Below are 24,084 nucleotides of genomic sequence, written 5' to 3' on the forward strand. Positions count from 1 at the left end.
AAAGTTTAGGTCTGCTATTCCACACAGTCTCGAGAATGATCTTTCATAGACATGTACTGTTCTTTTGAATGAGAGTATGTTCAGTAAGGAAGGGATGGAGGCGTCAGACATCCTCACGTCAGGTACTGAATCATCCAGCAGAATCCCACTGAGGAGACTCCTTTATGGCTGCCAGCTAGAGGTTCCTATTTAAAATTCACCCTGGTGGGGAGGGTGAGACTTCTATGTAAAAGAACAAATAAAAGGATACAAATGACAGCATTAAATTTCATGTTCATGACACCATGCAGAATCTTGGAAAGTTGTGTCAGTCAGCTCCAATTCCTCTTTGAGCTTTCTTTCTCTCCATGACTGACCTTCCAGCATCCCTTGTCCAATGCACTTTTAAATTACAGAATAAACAATGGTAATGTCTGTTGGGAATATTTTGTCTTCTACCTATTCTCAAGTGTACAATGGTTTTACTCTGGAGCTGTTTTCTGTTATCTCCCCTTCTTGTCTTGGAGGTAGGGGCCACTTCAGTACCAGGTAATGCGGACACTATAAGACAAACATTCTTGTATCAGAAATGGAGGTAGGTATCAACCCTGCCTTCAAAGCCAGCTTCTCATAAACTAAAACAACACCTAACAATTTACCAAGATAATGTACATTTCACATGCCCTTGAAATTCTTATTCACTCTTAGAAATAGATCATGACTAGCATAATTATAAAATCATTAGTGATGAAGGTATATAACAATTTATAAATACATTTGTGGACCAATTAGAAAGTGAGAAATATATGGCAGAGAACCTTTGAGGATGTAGAAATATAATATGTAGGAATGGAAATGCACGAACAAATCAGTGAATAAACTAACAAAAGGAATAAATAGTTCTCAAAAGAAGAAATGGAAATAGTCAGCAAATGCTTGAAAATGAATTTCACACCCTTAGTTATTAAAATGTACATTAAAACTGCTTTGATATTCTACGTGAACTCATTTCAACGTAATATGATTTCATACAGCTAAATTACCACCCAATAAAAATATTTCTAAAACCAAAAGTATTGTTAATTTGCAATTCCTCAAATAAAACTCCACAGAGAAAAAGGTTCAAGTGAAACTCCTTATATTAAATAATAAAAATTTTCATGATATACTTTTTATAATTTCTACTCTTAATTATATATCTTTCTCTCATAATGAGAATATTTTCTGTGGTGATTCATTTGAAATACATGTGGGAAAAGGTTCCCAGTTTTAGATATTCATTCCTAACTATTTGAATTAGTAGGTTTAATGTACAGACACATTATATATTCAAAAGAATGAGAAGAAAAAGTATGTTTTAAACAATTTGAAAATTATTCACTTTAGCTATTTGATAATCTGCATTTTAATGACAACTCATAATTATATAAAATATTTTATTTGAACACAAAAATTTACCCTGATTTTCAATAAAGTATTTGATAGCTGTTAGAATTAAAAATATCAAGTTTAATGGTGGCCATGCATATATGTTCAAAAAATTTTAATGTGTATGTATAATTTTGATACACAAATATACACTATTGGTTAGAGAACCAGTGCAAAAAGGTGGGTATTTTTTGATAAATGAACTTTAACATCTAGTGTTCAGCCAACCAAGCCTTTTTTTTTTGACAAGTTTCAAGACCTTGAAAAATCCTTTACTAAGACAAAAGGTAAAAAATGTACTTCAAACAATTTTTAAATTATCATTTATATTCAAAGTGATAATAACAAAGAAATGTAAATGGAATGTAAATTTAAGAAATAAATATAAAGTTACTTACAGTAGACTAGTTATGGTTATAAAACTAGTAGACCATGAGTGATTTAGCCACTTTACTTGACCTTTTAAAATTAACATTATAAAGGTGATTCATTTGTTTCTTTTGTATACATGTCCAAAATCTTATTAATATAAAGATACCCAAAATGTCTAGTGAAAAACTGTTAACTTACACAGAAATTACATACCAGTCTTTTTCTCAAAAACCGTATCTGTCTGTGTTTTTCATTTCTAAAACAAGCAATTACACAGGCAGAAAATCTAATTGACTTCATTCTTTACTTACCACTTTCTAGAAGTTAATCAACAAACCTTTCGAACTTTATTACTTCTAATCTACTGTCTGGCCTTCAATATAACTTGACTCTAGAAATTCACTTTACAAAGTAAAAATATCTGTACTTTTTTTTTTTTTTAATTAACTTGAGTATTTCTTATGTACATTTCGAGTGTTATTCCCATTCCGGTTTCGGGCAAACATCCCTAATCCCCCCCTCCCCTTTTCTAGCAGTGTTCCCCTCCCCATCCTCCCCCCATTGCCGGCCTCCCCCCAACAATCACGTTCACTGGGGGTTCAGTCTTAGCAGGACCCAGGGCTTCCCCTTCCACTGGTGATCTTACTAGGATATTCATTGCTACCTATGAGGTCAGAGTCCAGGGTCAGTCCATGTATAGTCTTTAGGTAGTGGCTTAGTCCCTGGAAGCTCTGGTTGCTTGGCATTGTTGTTCATAAGGGGACTCGAGCCCCTTCAAGCTCTTCCAGTCCTTTTTCTGATTCCTTCAACGGGGGTCCTAGTCTCAGTTCAGTGATTTGCTGCTGGCATTCGCCTCTGTATTTGCTGTATTCTGGCTGTGTCTCTCGGGAGAGATCTACATCCGGCTCCTGTCGGCCTGCACTTCTTTGCTTCATCCATCTTGTCTAACTGGGTGGCTGTATATGTATGGGCCACATGTGGGACAGGCTCTGAATGGGTGTTCCTTCAGTCTCTGTTTTAATCTTTGCTTCTCTATTCCCTGCCAAGGGTATTCTTGTTCCCCTTTTAAAGAAGGAGTGAAGCATTCACATTTTGATCATCTGTCTTGAGTTTCATTTATTCTAGGCATCTAGGGTAATTCAAGCATTTGGGCTAATAGCCACTTATCAATGAGTGCATACCATGTGTGTTTTTCTGTGATTGGGTTACCTCACTCAGGATGATATTTTCCAGTTCCAACCATTTGCCTATGAATTTCATAAAGTCATTGTTTTTGATAGCTGAGTAATATTCCATTGTGTCGATGTACCACATTTTCTGTATCCATTCCTCTGTTAAAGGGCATCTGGGTTCTTTCCAGCTTCTGGCTATTATAAATAAGGCTGCGATGAACATAGTGGAGCACGTGTCTTTTTTATATGTTGGGGCATCTTTTGGGTATATGCCCAAGTGTTTCTATATTCTTCTAAGTCAATAATGAGTCTCCTGTGTGAATATTGCTGTTTGTAATGGTAACTATGACCTCTGAGAAGAACATATATCCAGTCAAAAACATACAAAATACAGATTTAGAGACAGAGATCCAACCATTTGTCTACTCTACATTGTTTTCTATTCTGTTGCCAATATTTCTTAAACAAAATTTATACATGTTTCTTATAAAATTGTAGATATTTTTGATAATCTAGTTAGTCAACTATTTTTTTTTGCCTTTGATTCCAGTTTGTTTTGCTAAGACATAACATGACATTTTGTCTTAACAAAAATTTCATGTCATCCAGACTGGCTTTAAACTCTATGCAGCTAAAGGTTAACTTCAGTTTGTGATATTCCTATCTTCCTTTCTTTCTTTCTTTCTTTCTTTCTTTCTTTCTTTCTTTCTTTCTTTCTTCCTTCCTTCCTTCCTTTCTTTTCTTTCTTTCTTACTTTTTCTTTCATTTTTTTTTAGAAAATATATTGTTTCAGGCAAAAATATTCAGATTAATTACCACTCTCTCAAATAATCACACATTCTACCCACCTACATGTTGCAGTAAAAGGGTAGAATGAATCTTTAACCCATGCTAGTAATGGCATGTGGGCCACATGGCATCTGCATGGTATTTTCATCTCAAACAGCAAAGCCTCTTAACCACTAAGCTCCCATCTCCATCCCACACTGCTACTCCTTTTTGCAATTCTATCATCTAGATCCCAAGGCTGGTCGCCTCCATCCAGTTCCATACAGAGTCCACCTATCTAGTGGCTCTCTTGCTGTGGACTCTGCTCATATTCCCAGGGTCCGCCCCCTTCGGTTATAGTTACAATTCCCAGTATTCTGTTAAAATCAAAACTCATTAAGTTTGTAATTTAGCAATCAGATTTATACCAGTAAATTCAAACTCCACAAAACGTCTGCACAATAAACTCACAACCAATTGACAATGATATAAACTTCCCACCTATATAACACAAATTTTCTTATAAATATTCATCCCTTATGAATCTGGATCTGGGTCGTCCTCACCTGCCATCTTGGTTCTTCTCCTTTCTTTTCCTCTCTCACATGTTACAAAATATTTGTGCCTGTCTTACCTTTTCACTGCCCAATCACAGGCTTTGCCTTATCTTGTGCCAGCCCAGCCCTCACCTGCATATAGACATCAACTACATCTACACACAACTGAAATCCAAATTCTCTGTTGTTCTGTCTCAATAGAAAATGAACAGTCATCTGAAAGAGGAAAAGTACAAACTAAACAAATGCACAGAAGAGGAGTAAGTGCTAAAGAAAAAGCACAAGAAATACATGTAGACTCAAAAACACACATTCCCACACTCAGAGAGCCCATAAAAATGGCAAAACTATAGCCTTTATTACGTAATCAAAACATAATAATGGGTATAATTTTTTTTAAAAATGTCTAGATAAAGCATTAAGGGACCAAACCAACCTTCAAAATCTCTGTTGAGTTTGTTTGTGTTAGCCATCTACTACTGGGCAAGGTGCTTGTCCTTACGTGTTGTTTTTATATTCAGTGGAAGCCTGCTGGAGGAAATTCATTTTCCCTTTGTGGATGTTAATCAATTGAAGATAAGCTCTAGATAACTCTCAAGGATGGGAGTTTGTGCCTTTCCGTGCTGGGATTCCATCTGGCTTAGACTTACACACCTCGTGCATTCTGCCAGTCTCTGTGAGTTTCCATGTGCATCAGTCCTGCTCTGTTTAGAAGGCTTTGTTTCCTTCTAGTCACAACTAGCTCCAACTGGCTCATATAATCTCTCTGCCTCCTCATTCTCATACTTCCCTGAGCAAGGGATTGAGTTTGATGGGGACATCCTATTTAGGACTGAGTGCGTCCCGGTTCCTCACTATCTGCATTTTACAGTTGTAAATGTCAGATCACTGTTGTTTGTCCCTATCCATTGAAGGAGGATGCTTCTCTGACTATGGCTGAGGAGGACACTTGTCTATGAGTATAACAGAATGAGATCAGGATTCATTTCATTGCTATGTTCCCTTACCAAAACAATAGTATTTAGTTTCATCCTGTGCCACCATTCATGATGTCAAATTGCACTACAGAGATAAAGTACTAAAAAGAGAAATGGTATTAAAAATAAAAACACATATTTTGAGCAAGAGAATTGAATGTAGACCCAAACATAAGTCCACACACCTATGGAAACATGATTTTTGACAAAGAAGCCAGAAATAAACACCAGAAAAACAAAACATTTTCAACATATGCTATTGGTCAAATTGGATGGCTACACATAGAAGAATAAAAATAGGTCCAAACTTATCACTCTGTAGAAAACTCCATTCCAAATGAATTGAAGGCCTCAGTATAAGGGCAGATATACTGAATCTGGTAGAAGACAAAGTGAAGAATAGTCTTGAACTCATCGGCACAGGAAAAGCCTCTCTGAACAGAATATCATGAGCACAGGCATGAAAAAACAATTAAAAATGGGATATTGTAAAACTGAAAAGCTTTTGTATGGCATAAAACATTATTCAGAGAAAGAAACAGGCTACGGAAGAGATTTTTATCAATAATACATCTGATACTATCATAATCTAAAACAAATAACCCAAATATCAAGGGAGCACATATCTAAACAGAAAGAGTCTTGTCAAAAAAAAAAAATAATAACAAAACAAAACAAAACAAAAAAAAAAAAAACAATGGAGGAGCTGAAGTGGTTTGGAACCCCATAAGATGAACAACAATATCAAAATAACCTGGACCCCTGAGAGCTCCAAGGGAAACAAACTACCAACCAAAGAGTACACATAGAGGGGCCCATGGATCCAACTGCATATGTAGCAGAGGTGGCCTTATCTGGCATCAGTGGGAGGAGAGCCCCTTGGCCTATGGAAACTCAGTGACCCAGCATAGGGGAATGTTAGTGGTGAGGTAGGAGTGGATGGGTGGGTGAGGAAGCACCTCATGGAGGGAAAACTGGGAAGGGGGATAACAATTGAAATGTTAACAAATAAAATAACCAATTAAAAATGGAAAAAGAAGAAGCACAAATGCCCAAGAAACACTTAAAACTCATGCACAACTTCGTCATTCATCACAGAAATGCAAATCAAAGCTATTTCAAAATATTATTTTTTATTTTTAAATACTTTGATTGTAAGACCTATGCTTATTCTGTTAATCTACTTCTGGAATTTTCTGTTATACTTTTGAACATCCAGATTACCCACCATAAGTGGCTGTTCCAGACCATGTGTGGCAAATGTGAAAATATTTTTCTAAAGAAATAGGAATAATTTCATTAGGAAAATAATTCTAACCTCTTCTCACAATACTTCTTTTTGCAGAACACAAAATAATGGTTAAAGATTTTATCTCAAATGCTGAAGAAGTGACATATTGTAAAATTCCAGAACAGACTGGGCTGGATGGAGCCAGTCAAGACCTGGGCATAGTTACAAAAGATATATTTTTTAATATTTTAACATAAAGTAACATAGTATTTAATATATTTTAAAAAGTCTTCATGAAAACAATTTTTGATTGTACAGTTAAAATATTCTTCCTCCAGGTTTAACATTTTCAGAAGCATCAAACTGAAAACTCTGTAATAATTGTCCTTTATGATAAAAACAAAGAATGTTTCTGATGATTTAATATAATGATCTTTAATAATATACTGGGCATAGATGAATTCTTATTTATTTTTCTAAGATAGGATCCTAACATAAAATTAAAGAGGAAATAAATGTAAATAATCTTATTATAGATTAATCTTACAAATAACCTACCAACTTGTGAAATGATTCTGTACTCAGTCTGGAAAATTGACATTGGTCATGCTGTCAGCTTCTTCTAAAAATCCATGTACAAATGTCCTGTCTGTTCCTCTGAGATAAACGATACGGACCTTTCTATAACAAATTCCTTGAAAGTCCTTCCACCTGGCAGAGACAATTACAGAATAGCTAGAGTAGATGTCAGCCCATAAGTTAATGCTGATTCATGGTCATTAGTAGTTTGAGTAGGGACCAACAAACAAATAAATGAACAAGCAAGCCAACAAACTCAAAATTCTACAACTTGAATATTTGTAAGTTACAAAAGTCACACAACCCTGCACAAATTTTCTGATATTGCTATTATGGTATGGATTATTTAAGAACATTTAATAAAACTAAGAGGGCAAGACTAAGATACAGATCTCTGAATTTAACAACAACAACAACAACAACAACAACAACAAAAAAGCTTTGTGTATCTGAAAAGTCCAACCTTCTTGTTGGCTATAAATTGTAGGGCTGCACCATACTGTAATTGCTAGAGCTACATTATTTGGAGTCTACCATAAGAAATAGTTGCAGTAGAAACAACTCAATAGAGCAAACTTATTTCCAAGTGATTACCTGAAATGTCAGAAGCACAACGTAGATAACAGCCAAAAGACAAGATGAAGAAAAATGGGATAAAACAAAATACATGGTTACTTACAGAAGTATCTGGGGAACAGCACCATCACAGAAGAACATGAAGGCATCAACACAGAACAGACACACTTATATGTATAATATTTATGCACATATTTACGTGTAATAAATACACATAAATATATTAGATGATATGAAAATATTACATATGAACTAAGAAATCTGAAAGAGCATGTGATTGTTGGATATCAAGTACAAAGTCATCCTTTATTTTTAATTGATTTGATCAGCATTTTTGCTTCCACCTCTCTGTGTCAGGCAACTACTCCTTATATGGTTGATTCATCTGGAAAAGCAACATAACAGTATTCCTAGAAGCTACCTGAAAGAGCTCAGAGACTGTTCGAATGGGTAAGTGGGAATGTGCAGTCCCTGTGTTTTAACCACTCTTCTCTGAAAAGCTCAGAACCCGCTAGATTGTAACAAAGCACCTACCAAGTCACCCAGATTCTATGACCTTGAAGATGCAAGTGGGGAATAGTTTTCAAACTTTCTGGGATAAATGTAATATAGAAGGAGCTGAATACTTTTCTAAAATGGAATTTCTTGTCCATTTACATTGATTGTTATCAAAATTTTTCTGTGGCTTACAGAACAAAAGCAGTAATATAGATGAAAAATGATAGTTTGAAAAATAATATTCCTTTTCAGACTAAACATCCCTGGGTGTCAGACTCTTTAATAGGGTAGCCTCTGGACATGTAACTATTGAATACTTTAAGTAGAAAATGGGACTTTCAAGTGTTTTAATTTAACATTGAATTTTACTACTTAAAGCTTCCAAATATATTCATAAAACATTTGAAATATGAAGTTACATTCTTAACTGTAATCTGATGAAATATGTATTTGTGTGTATATTTATAAGAAAAAGACAAATGTTCATTAACTTAACGCTGGTACAGCTTAAATTCTGAAATAAGCTCTGAATATTTTGAATAAATTAAATATTTTTACAATGAATTTCAATGAGTTTTACTCGCTTTTTAAAACATGCTTCCTAGAAAATATTAATTTTTGTATGTGCTTTCTTTTACAGTTTCTGTGGAAGAGGACTTGGTAGAGATAAGGGATACATTCATAGAGCTTGCAGCTGCCTTATGTTACCAACATAAGGATTAAACTGCAGAGCACAGCAAAGCCAAGCTAAAGACAAAGAAATAGTACATTGATGATAACTTACCAATATGGCCAGGCTGCCACACAGTTCCTGTCAAGTGTTTACCCTTTCTGTACTAATTATCTTTGATGCTTACAAAAATCACTCAACCATTTAGTTGTCATTGTCATTGTTCTTGTTGTTTCTGGGGAATCATCTGATTCTTGATTAAGTACCTATTTTTTAAGATTACATATAATGCTGTTATAAAGGAGTCATCCAATGGTCTCATGTAATAGGTGGGCTATAGGTAGAAGGGCTTATAAGCCAGAGCATCATTATTGTCAGAATTTGGTTTCTCACCATTCATCCACTGCTAGCTTGAGGACTTTCTCAGTCACTGATCATATGCGCTGCTCCTCAGGATAGCTCTTGAGATACAAGTTACTTTCCACAGCACGGGCAAACAAGAGTACATGATAGAAAACTTAACATGGATAGCAATTATCATTTTGAAACTTAGCTCCTCAAACTCTTAGCTGACACCACAAGAGATTGTATGCACTATATCTCCAATCTCAGCAGTAATATTGGTATTCAAAAATATTTATTAGCATTTTATTGGGATATATATATATATCTGTTACCTTTTTTTTCTTCATAACATTGTAACATTTTTCTGTTGAATGCTAATTTTGATATCAGATTGTCTTAATCATACAAATTACCTACTTTCTACTATGTAATTGAATAATCTACAGCTTGCTTATGCAGACTTCTATCAAGGAAATCTTCCTTTCTTGTGAGTATTTTAAAGACTTCCACGAAAGACAGGGTTCTTACTGGTCTGAGTGTATGCATAAAATACTATCTTCTGAATGAGAGTACTGAGATATAAATGGCTCACAACTCCAAATTTATTCAATATTTTTCTAAAAGTTATACAAACTTATATCTCCTTTGTAACAGTCCTCATTACACTAGCAGTTACATTTACTGAGGTGTTTATAGCAATGTGCTCAGACTTGAAACATTCCATCCCAGAAGGATTGAACAGGCTCACATAACTCAGGATAGAACCAGTTTGCAAGTCTCAAAAAGTTCATGGAACTAACTAGATGTACACTCTGTAACTGCTGCCTGTTACAGAAACAACAAATACCTTGCTGTGCAACTGGATCACCTGATAAGTTACTTTGAAGAGATTCTCCCACTGATTGAGCTTTTTGCAAATTACATAGAGAACACCACTATTGAAATTCTATGACAGCTACCACACTCATTCTTTGATGATCTTGGTAGGATTGATTTTATCCACCTGACTGTGGTCAGACAGTGTCACAAAATGAGTCTGGGACAGTGAATTGAGACAGTAGGTCCTGTCTCTTTCCCTTCATGATTAGGTATTTTGTTTATTCCCTCTGATGTTTATTCTATCAGCCAGAGCAATAGTATCTCTCAGGCCAATGTTCTCTATTCATTTATTTATCATTTATTCTTTTGTTTCTGCTATGGTGATGCAAATTTACAGACTTTGGCCCCTCCAATACTCCACCAAAATTTCATAATTTTTTTTGCAGTGAAACATATGTATTTTTTCAAAATGTTCCAAATTCTTACAGACAAGTTTTCCTCTTTGCTGTATGCTCTCATGGCAGAACACTGAACAGTTTATGGATGGAAGCAGCACAGTTTCACATACAAGGAAAAGAAAGATAAAGTGACAATAATTAGTGGATAGATTAATTATACTCAGAGTGTTTAGATCTAAAGAGAAAGGCTTAGAAATGTGGCTTTGTAGTGAAGTATAGCAGCATAAGTATTCCTCCCAATGGAAAATGGAAAGGACTGAAGAAGAAAGGATGGGACAAGAAGTTCGACTAAAGGTTAAAGGAAAGAACCCTTATGTTGTTGGAGGGTTTATTAAAAGTGCTCAAGGCTGTACAGATGTGACATTTGCTTTTAAAAGGAAATTGAGTTCTAAGAGTTACATGTAAAGAGAAAATATAAAGCAGGGAAAGCTTCTAGAATGTTCTATTTTATAGGATGGAATTTAGTGTTCAGCTGAAACTTTCTTTTCAGCAAGATTGAGAACATTTACTTAAGAAGAATAAGTAGTATTATGTCTAATGGAGTTAGGAAAGTAAGAACAGCTGAAGTGTCAGAAATAAAGTTATGAAGTCAAATAAAAGTATAAAATAAAAGGCCTTGAGGGAAAGATAAACTCAAAGCAAAAGCTGAAGATACTGCACATAAATGCCCTTAAATAGACCATGAGAGGTATATGGCTGCAATGAAGGCAAGAAGAATCCATGCAGTTTGCTGAAACATTTACTAACATAGTTTCCACTTATATTGAGGAGCTTTGGTGAGTAAATAATTTGTTGTAGAAAAGGATATCATCTAGTGATGGCACAACATTGGAAGAGAGAATATAAATTCATGCTTTTGTCCAGATAGTGATTGAGTTATTCTATAGGAGAGTCTTGTTGACAGCTAAAGATAGGGAGAATACAGAAAAAATAATATATATATATATGTATTACAGAATACAGAACTATAAACATATATATGAGTATATGGTTCATCTAGAGTGGATCCTGAAATAGATGGCTTGTAAGAAAAGGAAACCTGTCTACACACATAGCACTAAAGTTCAGAGTATAGGAGGTTCACAAATTCAGAATTACAGTGAGACATAATTTAAGGTGTTTAATAGAATGTAAGAAAATCTAAGATCAAGGTAAAAAGCTGTCTTTTTCTTTATGTAAAAAATGTTTTGTATGTTAGATTGAAGAAAAGATCAGATAAGTATTATAATTATTTGCAGTATAATACATTATAAAATAAAACACATTGTTGAAATGTACTGATGGCAATGATTATACAATGTCTTTTTTCTACCTGCTTTTGGATTATCAATAGAAGACTGGGGCAAGAGAAAGAGCATGTGAAGCTTAAATGAGAGAGTGCATGTGAAGAGTGAATGAGAGAGTGCATGAGGGAGCAAATGAGGGAGCGAGTCTGAGAACAAATGTGAGAGCGAGTGAGAGAGCATGAGAAGAACATGTGAAGAGTGAGGGAAAGAGGTGTGTATGAAGACTGTGTGTGTGAGTGAAAGGAAAGTGCATGTAGTGTGGGTGAGATATATGTGAGGTGTGTATGAAGCATGTGTGTGAGAATGAAAGGGTAATGAAAAGAGGTGTGCATGATTATGGGAGTTCGAGAAAAGAAAATCGCAATAAAAAAAGCAGAGTGCTCAAGAGAATGCACAGTGTGTGCAGCCTCAAGCTGCGAGAGATAGAGAGAGAGAGAGAGAGAGAGAGAGAGAGAGAGAGAGAGAGAGAGACTTTTAGCCTTGAAATTGCCTGTACCCAAAGAGTAATCTGTGTATATTTATTATGCGAATTCTAGATATCCCTGCTTCCAGTTGAGAACTCCAATCCTGTGTCAAGGCCGGACCCCGGCATCTTACTGGTCTTTTGCTTCATATTATTATTTTCCATTTTGTAAATCTATAACTTTATGTGTGATTGTTTTATTTCGTGCTCCTCATATTTTTCTTTCGTGTTTTATTTTTGTTGTTTATCTGTTTACTTTCATAAGAAGGACAGAAAGTATAACGTTATAAGTGTAGAGAGGAAAGGAGGAACTTAGAGAAAATGAGGAACAGAAATTATTGTCAAAATACATTGTATGAAAAAAATTATTTCAACAAAATATAAAGTCTCACATAAAGACAACCATAACACAACATATATAACTTGAATAATGTGTACTAAATTGTATTGAGCAAGTATGCAAAACTTCCAAATATATTTGATTTCTCCAGTGCATGAAAAGGAGGTAACTGGCTTCAGATCATGTGGTATTGATCAGCGTCTTCTTTAGATAAGCAGGGATAGTTTGAAATAAATTAGTATCTGCAATGGAGTAGGAAATACAACAGGATTGCCAGCAGGAAAACTTAATTGTAGCTTCACTTAAGTAATGAGACTCAGCAGGGTATGATATTGTCATATTAACCACCCCAAAGTGAGTTAATACAATTACAATGTTCCTTCTTTAAATTATCCAATTATGACTCACACAGGTAATGAAATATAGTTGGTATTAACACATAAAACCACGCATTTTATTGTCTGTTTTCCCACACATGAATAGAATATTTAAAATACATCTACAGAAATCATGGACATTTTATTTGACCATTTTATAGTTTACACAGCCAGGAATGTTTTACTTTTTACTGGCTTATTATTTTTCATTAATGTGTTTATTTTTTATTCTATTATAAAGAACCATCTACCAGTTAGAGCTGCACATAGAAATACAATGTGATACATGCTGTACATGTGGTGCCTCTTGTGTTTGATAATTTTGATTTTAAAAGAAGTTCAAAGATCATATGTTAAATCATTGGAAATCAAAGAAGTTAAACTGTATTGTTTCAAGAACAAAGATTGACATATTTTAATATTTTAAAATATGTCTTCAAAAAGTTTGTAATATGACTATGGAAAAACACACTCAAAACAATGGCTCAAATGTTACAGTAGCATTTTAAGTTTCTCAAAACAATAATTCTGGAGTGAACATATGGATATTTAACAAAGGGAGAAATCATATTTGAATAAAGAAACAAAATTCTGAAAGGTTGTATTATTTTCAATGAACCCTGAAAGAGAAACAACTTTCTACATCCAGAAAAGAAAGCCATTGTTAAAAAGAAGAGTATGCAGCTGAAAAGCATTCTGATTGAGTTGAGAAATTAACAGACATAATTTGTAAACAATAAATTGGAAGCATTTTCACCTAGTTTCCCTAAAAACAAATGCATACATACTTTTCAATAAATCAATCAAGAAATATTTACTGAGAATTATCTCTGAACCATCTATAACAGAGAATGATCTTGATATCCTAAGTAAATTAATGTTAAAAAATTTAAATTTATTATGTGCTTCAATTTAACATTGGCAAGCTACACTGGTAAATGCAAATGCTCAAGAGAACCTAGTGTTCATGTGGTATTGATGTCACCAAGGGAATGGAGATTTCTTATATTTAAGGACAGAGATGATAATCTTCCATTACCATTAAACATACAACTCTTTTTGAAACTATATATTTGTAATATATATTATAAATACATAAATACAACCCACTCAGATTGTATTCTGTACTTCTGCATAGAAAATGTTTCCATGATTAGAAATCATGCTATCATTTTGGTCTTAGAACATTCCTTTTAGCCTGGATTGTCTGAGAATGGTGCTCAACAGTCTTTACTTAATTTGGCAGGGAGGAATCTAGTGAATCTAATTAATTTCAGGAACTTTCTGAAACTATTTTTAGTTGATCACTTTTCTGATTGAGATTCTGGAAGGATGGTATATTACAATTGCAGTGGGAACAAAGCAGTATGAAATTTCACTTTAAATTACCATCTTCATACCCATGGTTGTTTGAATAGGAAAGGCCCTATAAATTTGTTGGCCTGTTGTTTTCTTCAACTTAATTAGGTTATATTTATCTACTATCTAGGGGGAGGTGGCAGTTTGTATAGGGATTTACAAATTTTCAAAGTATAAAGAATAAGTTATTTATGGAGTATTCAGTCCCAATGGAATATATGTATATCATATTTTATCCCCTCAAGTTTCAGATGATTGCAAAATGTCCAGAGGACAGCAGGATAATAAGAGACAGAGGTCAAGGAATAGGTAGAAATAGTACCTTCTTGGCATAAAGTACAGCTTTTATGTGCTCACCACAACTGTGGTTGCACGAACAAAGCTTGCATAAAATACGTCACCATTCCTACAGAGAGTATAGAGAAGTTCATCAAGCTCTGTCCTTAGCTCCAGAGTTATTGGCAGTTGATGGCTTCAGGAGGAAAGATTGAATTAATTAAAGGGTCTGTTTCCCCATAGGGGACCTTTGTTCCGTTCAATGGCCCCACACCTATGAGTATATGACCAATACAAACTTAACTCAGTGGGTATGATTGTTTTAATAGATGTGGTCTCAATAGACTCATGTGTTAGAATACTTAGCCCATGAAGAGTAGCATTGTTAGGAGGTATTGCCTTATTGATAGATGTGTGTCCTTGTTAGAAGAAGTGTTTCATTGTGGAGGTAATGGTGTGAAACACAGTAGTCTCCACCTGGCTGCCTTCAGTTCAAAATGTAGAACTCATGGCCCCTCCAGAGCCATGTATGCCTGCATCATGACATATTTCCCACTATGATGATAATGGACTGTATTTCTGAAACTGTAAGTCAGCCCCAATTAAATGTTTGCCTTTATAAGAGTTGTATTGATCATGGTGTCTCTTCACAGAAACAAACAAACAAACAAACAAACCAAAAGAAATCCATAAAACATAAAAACCTTTAACTAAGATAGTTGGTTATTTAAAAAAAATGAGAACATAAAGTTGGATGAGGGGTAATATGTTTGGGCATAGAGAGAAATAGGGGGAGGAAAGGGAGGTATGATCAAAACACATTGTGTGTATCTATGAAATTCTCAAAGCATCTATTAAAATGTTTTATTTTTATTAATGTCAGTAGTTTTCCTTTGTACAAATGTATTTTTCATTTTCTGATTTGTAGGTTATATATTCATATAACTATTATTGGTATTTATATCTCAAATAAGGTATTGTCATGCATACTTATCAGTGTCTCACAAATTTTAATCATGTTTATGGGTTTTGGTAATAAAATCCTTTCATTTTATTAGAATGTAAAGAACACTTTATCCTATGCTCCAGGTATTTGGTGAATCAAAACCTGTCTACTCATTTTATAGAAATAAATGTTTGTGGTATCATAGTCTTAGTTTCAGGGGAAATAAATAAGAAACAGAAGCCATATAGCACCGGGGCTTTAGTCCAAGTAAGTAATAAAGACACAAAATAATCGACATTCTGATGTCATTTGGAAAGTGCTTAGCATATGGACTGGAAGGAAAGACAACTGTGCAAATATGAATGATATGAGCATAGTAACATGCTTTGATTGGATAAAATAGAGTAAGTTTGAAGATATCAAAGAGAGATGTGTAATATTGTCCTGCCCATCAGGAACAGAAAGTACTCAATGTTCTGCTGGAAACTGTGACTTAAAAGAAGCACAGTCCACATCTTCTATATTTCAGGGTAATGAAGTGATGAATCTAGTGAAATTTCAGTAGCCTGCTCAATGTGGACAGCTCAATTAGAACCATGGCCTCTATGACCACCCTCCTTTTAAATGAATAAGTAGTGAAGACATCTGCAGAGTATAACTTATGGTCCTGTGATAATTAGAGTTTAAGATAAGTGCATAAGGTGTCAAGTTGCCTTTCACAATTAGTGGATTTTGATAGGACAAGATCAGAGGAACTCCCATGGCCAGAAACATTGTGGAAGCATTTAAAACTTGGTGACATGAATCTATTAAGAAGATAATCTGTAAGGTTGATTTTTGTTTCCTTTTTCTTTTGTTTTGTTCCTGTGTTTCCCCTTTGAAGTGAAAGTCTAGTAATTGCCTTCCTTGTTGCTTAGTTATACTGAGTTGGAGACTGTACAATTTGTGCTTTGAATCCAGCGAAACTACAAGGATACCCTACATTGTCACAAAAGAAGACACAAAATTAGATTAGGTTCATCCTTTCTTACTGAGACCAGACAAGGCAGTCCTCTGCTGCATATGGACTGCAGGCCAGAGACCTGTCCATGCATGTTCTTTGGTTGGCGGCTTAGTCTCTGGGAGTTCTCAGGGTTGCAGGTTGGTTGATGTTGTTGTTCTTCCTATGGGGTTGCTATCCACTTCAGTTTCTTTAGTCCTTCTCCTAATTCTTCCACATGGGTTCCTGACCTCAGTCCAGTGGTTGACTGTAAATGCCTGTCATATCTTATGCTACATTCATTCTCCAAAGGCAAATATAGTTGCCTCTGAAATCGCTGACTCAACTCATCAATATTTTCACCTGCTGAGCTGTAGAACTTTTACTGACCACCTTTCTTCACCCTTCATTTATTGTAGGAATGTAGAGCAGAGCCACCAGTTGTTCAAGTTCTTCATTTGCATCTGAATTACCAATGCTCTTTTCTTGAGTATATTTTGAAGTTTAAGCATGTTCACAAATTTAGCATTGCTGGATCAGATAAGAGGCAGGTCAAGTACAATCATAATTTCAGAGATGATTTTCCCTTTTAATGAAACCTGTTTTCGCTGAATCTATTATCACTCAGCTACTGGGAATTTACTCCTAGAAACTACATACCTCCTAGATGTTTTAATTTATGTCCAATTCTTGTGCTCTTTCCATCAAAGTTTACCAAAGGTGCTTTTCATAAATATGTCGGTAAGTAATCAAATATTGAATGTGTATGTCGTTATTTACCTCCCGGTAACTGCTTGACTACCATGCAAATATATCTGTGAAACGGGAACCCATAGATGGAAGATATTAAACAATTTTCTTTGCCAACTTTATCAGATTCTCAGTAGTTTTACTTCATGCATGAAACTGTGATGCATCAAATTACATTTTAAAGTTCTGAGCTCTTTAAACATAGGAACTGAGCCATAAATATTTCTGCTTTTTTCTTTTTTCCACATTAAATTTTGGCTTCTGGTATACCTGTAAATGGCATATATAGTTGCTTCTTATGAACATTGGCTAGAGTTGAATAACATTACCATACTGTTCTATAATATACACTGGGAATGGTAGTTTATTCTGGGCAGACATATGGTCAAACAAATTAAATCTGATTTTCTCTGTACAAGAATGATTGGGTTGATAATTTTATTTTTATTATATTTTGTTTATTGTGTGTGGGCATGGGTTGGGGCTCAAATTATATGGCATGCATAGGGAAGTCAGAGAACATCTTATGGTGTCAATTCTCTTGTGCCATGTATATCTTGGGAACTAAACTCAGATTTTGAGGTTTTCATAGTCATCAAGCTGGCCCTCATGTTCTCTTTTAAAAAGAGCAACTCTATGTATCTATTTAATCCAATGTGAAGAAATAACAATATGAAATCATGGACACCAGACACAGATTCCCCAAAAAAGAAATGTTCTTAAGTCTTTCCCATTTATGGAAAACTTGGTTACAGGAAAATAAAGTTGGTAGAGTGTAAGCATCTGTGCTTACTTACCAGGCCATCCTATCTGTTATGGCTTCAAGGGTTAAATCATGCCACAGCACAACTGAAGGTGTGACAATTTTATTGAGAACACTCAGACTTTTATACCTTTATCAGAAACAAAATGTAATCCCAATTGCCAGGATCAATTCTCCCAGTTCACAGGATACAATGGTATTTGCAAGCTGTACAGTGTACAAAGATAAATATCTATGACCAACTGTCCTGTCAAGTTGCCATGCCTCCTTGACTTCTAAAGGAACCGACAGAGAAAAAGGATGCTTGAATGCCAAATGCTTCAGACCCTACTGGGTTCCCTCAGTGTTTGCCCCCTGCTGAGCATTGCTGATGCATGTGGAAACTGTTGTTCTTAAGAAGAACATCTTGGCCTCGCTGTTTGGTTGATGGGCTGTAACACCATTGAGTCAGTTCCTGTTTTCATCCTGAGAATGTAAACTTGTTTTTTTTTTTTATTTCCGTGTTTCCGTTTTTATTCTGAGAAAGTAAACCTGTTTTTACACTGTGCTTCCTGGGTTTTTCCACCTAGTGAACTTGAGGTATATATTCTGTGAACCTTAGTAAAGCTTTGACATTCTCATATCACTAATGGCCTGAGTCTCTGTCTTTTGTTAAATCTCCCAGGCCTACACCGGGTTCTCAGTACTGTGGTGGTACAGGTGCCATTAAGTGGAGTTTCCTCCAAGATCTGGAAAGTGAAGAGCCCCTGACAGACCCAGGATCAGTCTAGGAAGTCCGCCAGAGAAGCGAAAGGAACATATTGGGTGAGCAGCGCAGTGATGAACCTAAGTTTAGTTTAGTTTGCAGTAAGTAAAGGAATCATGCCATAGGAACCTTGAGTTCCACTTTACAGCTATCAGATCAGGCAGTAGCTCTGCACAAACAGCAGGGAACAGGGATGAAGGTAAAAACAGGTAAAGAATTTATTAAAATTGTAGAAAAGAATAGTCCCTGGTTTGTTCATTCAGGAGGACTTAGTATTCCTGATTGAGAACATGTTAGAGCAGATTTGCAAAAAAACACTGCAGAGTGATGGCTCTGAGAGCATTCCTGTCCGTCCGCCAAGCTCTTTTTGTAGAAAATGGTCAAGGATGATCTCTTGAGTACTAAAGTGTGACCACCCGGAGTTTTTGGCCTTGAGTAAACAGGATATGGCCCTCTCTGCCTTTGCTGTTGGTCTCCACTCCCCCCGCCCGCCCTGCTGCCTTTCTGTAAACAGCCCCCAGCTGGGAAATGGAAACTTACCCCATTGGTCTAACCTGGTCTGGTGATCTCTTGAGTTTCAGTTCAGTGTGTATATAAGGAATATGTCTTTTCCAATACAGGGGCATTTGGTTCACCTACCAGATGACTCCATGTTTTTCTTTACAATCCGAAGGCCCTCGACGACTCGGGGTAACAGGTTAACTATACAGGCATAGCTGACAAGTGGAGGTTCCACCGAGATCAGAAAGAAGGGAAAAGCTGACAGACCATTCCGGGGCATGCCAAAGAAAAGATGTGAATTGATGGAGCACAAAGAAAGTAAGTGTTTCGGTGTTTCGGGGACCGCCATGGGAGTGACACACAGTCAAGAGAAAGGAAGGAAGGAAGGAAGGAAGGAAGGAAGGAAGGAAGGAAGGAAGGAAGGAAGGAAGGAAGGAAGGGAGGGAGGGCAAGGAAGGAGAGAGAGAGAGAGAGAGAGAGAGAGAGAGAGAGAGAGAGAGAGAAGGGTTTTGTGTATGTGTTCTTCTAGAGAAGCAAAGTCAATTCTCATAGATGCTTTTAGTCTTTGGACCCTGACTAGAGACAGTTTACATCCTAGACAAGAGAGAGAATGGGGTTGAGAAAAACAGTCCTCAGGGACTCTCCACAGATGGCTTTGACAAAAGAAGGAAATGAGCTTAAGCTTTTTGGAGCTCTCCTGGCAACAGAAGGAGGTGGGAGACGTCTTGCCTCCTTGCTGGCTCCTATTGAAGAAGTGCTTATTTCTGGTTCTGGGTCCTTTAGGTAGGATATCTGGGTCCCTTTGGTGGGACACCATCTAGTTCTTTTCCTCTATGTCTATTGTCTGTCCTTGGTGCACCAAACTGTCCATGTATGTCAATTTATGTCTGGGTTTTGCGTATGTCTTGTTGCTTGAATGTTTTGTGTTTCATGTTTAAAAGAAAAAAAAATGGTTAAAACTTTAAATGCTGGTTGATTCACCCCTTGAATCAACTAGTAGTAGTTTTAACTCCTTTCAAGAAAGGAACAAATAAATAAAAAGCAGTTTCAATTGGCTTTTGGAGTCCTGCATCTGTAGCTCGGAGCCTAAGTCTGCTGGGGAAGCTCCCCAGGGTGCTGGCTAAATGTTAATTTTGAAGTTAAAGCACCCATACCTTGGAGAGATTGTGCCCCCTTTTCTGCTTGACCATTGGCTGAGGGAGTTGGATTTTCTGGACACCGACCCCCAGTAAAGAATTCCACCCTGCAGTCCGAACCTGATTGGTATACAAATCCAAGGCAGTATGGGGTGTGGCCTCTTTTGGCAGGGTTTTTCCTCTGCAGGTCTCGGGCATGTTTAGACATGACTCCTATCCTATTGCAATCTGGGGATTTATCCAATGAATCAGCCTCTTGGAATGAATCCTTTGAGGCATCCATTAATGTTACAGTTAGCCACAGACTTAATATCACTTCTTCACCTTGCCTTATTAGCCCCTTTTATTTTGTTGTATCTAATCTGAGTGTGGGGGAAGGGGGTAAACGAAATTGTTCTATAGGTTCTTGTTTTCTAGCCAATCGTCAGAAAGCTTCCCAACATGCTAGAGCAGTGGTGGTTAGAATTCCTGGACCATTGTTGATGCCCGTCCATACCAATGGCAGTGAAGCCCTCATGCTATATAGACACAAGAGAGACTTCTGTATTACCGCTGGAATTATTGCCACCATCGCCATTGCTACTGGAGCAGCTATAGGTGCCAGGTTCGCACTATCAGGCCAAGTACAGACTGACAATGTAGTGAACGAATTATCTGGAAGAATTACTGATTCTCTGCTCACTCAAGCCAATGTTAATTCCCATTTTCATTATCAGCAGGTGTCTTTACTTTAAGAACAAATGGACTTTCTGTTTGCTACACGACATAATACCTGTTCCCCCCTATTTCATAACAAGTGTTGGCACTGAATAAAATTTTGACTTCCTTATGGAATGACTCATTTTAATCTTACCCGGAAGTTGCTTCATCAAATTGTGTTAATTAATGAGACTCGGGTGGACCCTCTGGATGGCACTGGGTTCTTGTCCCTAGTCCAGCAAATGGGGACCTTGGTAAAAGAATGGGCAGGAGTGGCAGCCTTTCTGGGCATTTTGCTAGTAGTAGTATGTGGCACTGTTTGGTGCCTTTGCCGGCTGAGAAGACAACAGATTCATTCCCAGGACGTAGTGTGAGGATTGGTTCTCATGCAGAAGCATGATGCCCCCGAAGCTGAGGTTTGGCTATCCATACTTGATAGGCACTGATCAAAGACGGGCAACTTCCCTGACCCTTGGATCAACCTAAGACAGGGGCCTTGAGAATGACAAGGTTACCCAATGACCAATGACGGATAAGAACAAGGATGTGTTAGGGTCGATTCTAAGACAGATGGTGTCTTTTTATTAAAGAAAAAAGGGTGAATTGTGACCACCCGGGGCTTTTGGCCTTGAGCAAACAGGATATGGCCCTCGATGCCTGCACTGTTGGTCTCCACTCCCCCGCCCTGCTGCCTTCCTGTAAACAGCCCACAGCTGGGAAATAGAAACTTACCCCATTGGTCCACCCTGGTCTGGTGATCTCTTGAGTTTCAGTTCAGTGTGTACATAAGGAACATGTCTTTTACAATAAAGGGGCATTTGGTTCACCTACTAGATGACTCTGTGTTTTTCTTTTCAATCCACAGGCCTTGGCCAACTCGGGGTAACAGGTTAGCTATGCAGGCGTAGCTGACAGTAATGCTAAAATAAAAGTGCAAAGGTCAGAGATAGAAAACTTTAAAGAAGAGGGAGCTACTACTGCTCCTGCCTATGAACCCTGTCCTTCCTTAGAGTGGTGTTATAGAGAGAAGTCTCCAAGGAGAGGGATACATTTTCCTGAGCCTGCCCCTGGACAGGGAGCAGCGTATCCTGTTGTTGAGGTCCCAGACCCCAACAATGCAGGTCAATTTATTAGACAACATGTTCCTCTGAGTTTTGAAGAGTTGAAAAGCCTGAAAGAAGTTTCTGCTTATGGTCCCCTTGCTCCCTTCACTTCTGCTATTTAAGAATCTTATGTTATGTGCAATTTGACTCTTGGAGATTGGTAACAATTATGTAGGGCAGTACTGTTTGGAGGAGATTGTCTCATATGGAGAGAAGAATGTCAGGAGCAGTGCACACAGACAGCTCAGAGAGATGCTACTGTGGAATTGGGGAGGGTCATCTTACAGGATATGGGAGTGGTGGCCCCTTTTCTCTGAAAGATTGGAGGCAGTGCATGGACACATTGTTCCCTCCACTTCCCCCTGGAATGTTTCTTTGTGGTCCTCTTTCATGCCTAGATGCTGCTCCTCTGATGTTAAGACTGGGGGTAGCTTTTAATTCCACTGCCTCTTGGAATATATCTATCACATTTGAAGGCTCCCTTAAATTTGAAAATAGTAGGTTTAGAAAAAAAAAAACTCTTCTTTCACCTGTGTAATTCCTCCATTTTATTATGTGGTTTGGAATGGTACTATGCTAGAGATAGTCTTGATTATTCTTCTCAGGAATGCCATCTACATGAAGCTGCCGTCACTCTCTCAAGAAGTGGAAGGCACACTGTACCTCTGGACCCATTGACTTTAAGCTACAAAACCTACAGCACATGCTTGCTAATATAGCAAGGCCAAGCCAATTCCCTGGCTTCCTGAAGTAGAGAAATACATTAATTGGAAAAGGATTGAATATTGCTATTTTTGAAAGCTATCATTTTATAATCTTTAGTACTACTTTGTTTTAGTTGAGTATGAATAATAAGAATGATGTTTCCCTTGGACATTGGGGATAAGATTGCCAATGTTTCTCACATCACGCAAAGTGGACTGGTTTCTTTATACAAAGGGCTTAATGAATTAAAATATTCATTAATCTAAGGAATCTAATTTACATGTCAGGTACCAGAAGATGCAATACAAAAGAAGTGAATATGAAATTTAAATATATAGGAAAAGCAAAATAGTATAGAGTCCACAAATAAAGTAACAGCAGATTACTCTAGTGAGCAAATACTCTAATGAGAAACATTATTTATTTCTACACTGGTTATGGTAATTAGAAAATCTCTTTGAGTATATTTTTATAGGGAAAATTTGGCTAATGGACTGGAATATGTTATAGGTCCTTACCATGATACACAATTTTGATATTTATAGTTAACATATAGCACACATAGAGCTGGTAGTCTTCTATCTGGGGTCTCATTAAGTAACCAATGGCATTAATAGGAAGTTGTACATTTGTTACAGATGCTAATAAAAACAAATATTAGCCAAGAAACAATAAACTATTCTTGAAGAACTTTAATTCAGGAAGGACAAAAAAACTACTTAATTGTTAAATGTTCGGAATGGCGAAAGCTTCAAGAAGGATCTAGAAGTTCAGAAGCAAGAGGTAAGAAGTTAAGTGACTGAGATAAGGGGCTTTTCACCAATAGGTTTGAAAACATTTCATTCACAAACCAGTCCTAAAGTACATGGAATATGACAGGGAATGCCTTGTCCTGTGTCTGAGTTGTAGATAAAAGAGCCAGTTTAAGAAACATGTGGCAAGAGTAGAAAGATGGAAAGGAGCAGTCTTTGCTTGGAGACAGGTACCTCAGAGAAGGGTGTTTGAGATCAGCAAATGACTCAATGTCAAAAGTGGATTACAAAGTAACGGTCTATATTCTGCTCAAGATATCTTCCCAGATTGCTCTCTGTATTCTGCTCTGCTTGAGAAAGCTTTCTCTGGCTATTCAAAAACACTCTGAATAGCTTAGCTCTTGCAGACCCAGTTGTTTGTTTGTTTGTTTTGATATTTACATTTCAAATATTATCTCCTTTCCCAGTTTTCCCT

The sequence above is a fragment of the Rattus rattus genome, chromosome 3 (assembly GCF_011064425.1).
Source record: "Rattus rattus isolate New Zealand chromosome 3, Rrattus_CSIRO_v1, whole genome shotgun sequence".
NCBI classification, from domain to species: domain Eukaryota; kingdom Metazoa; phylum Chordata; class Mammalia; order Rodentia; family Muridae; genus Rattus; species Rattus rattus.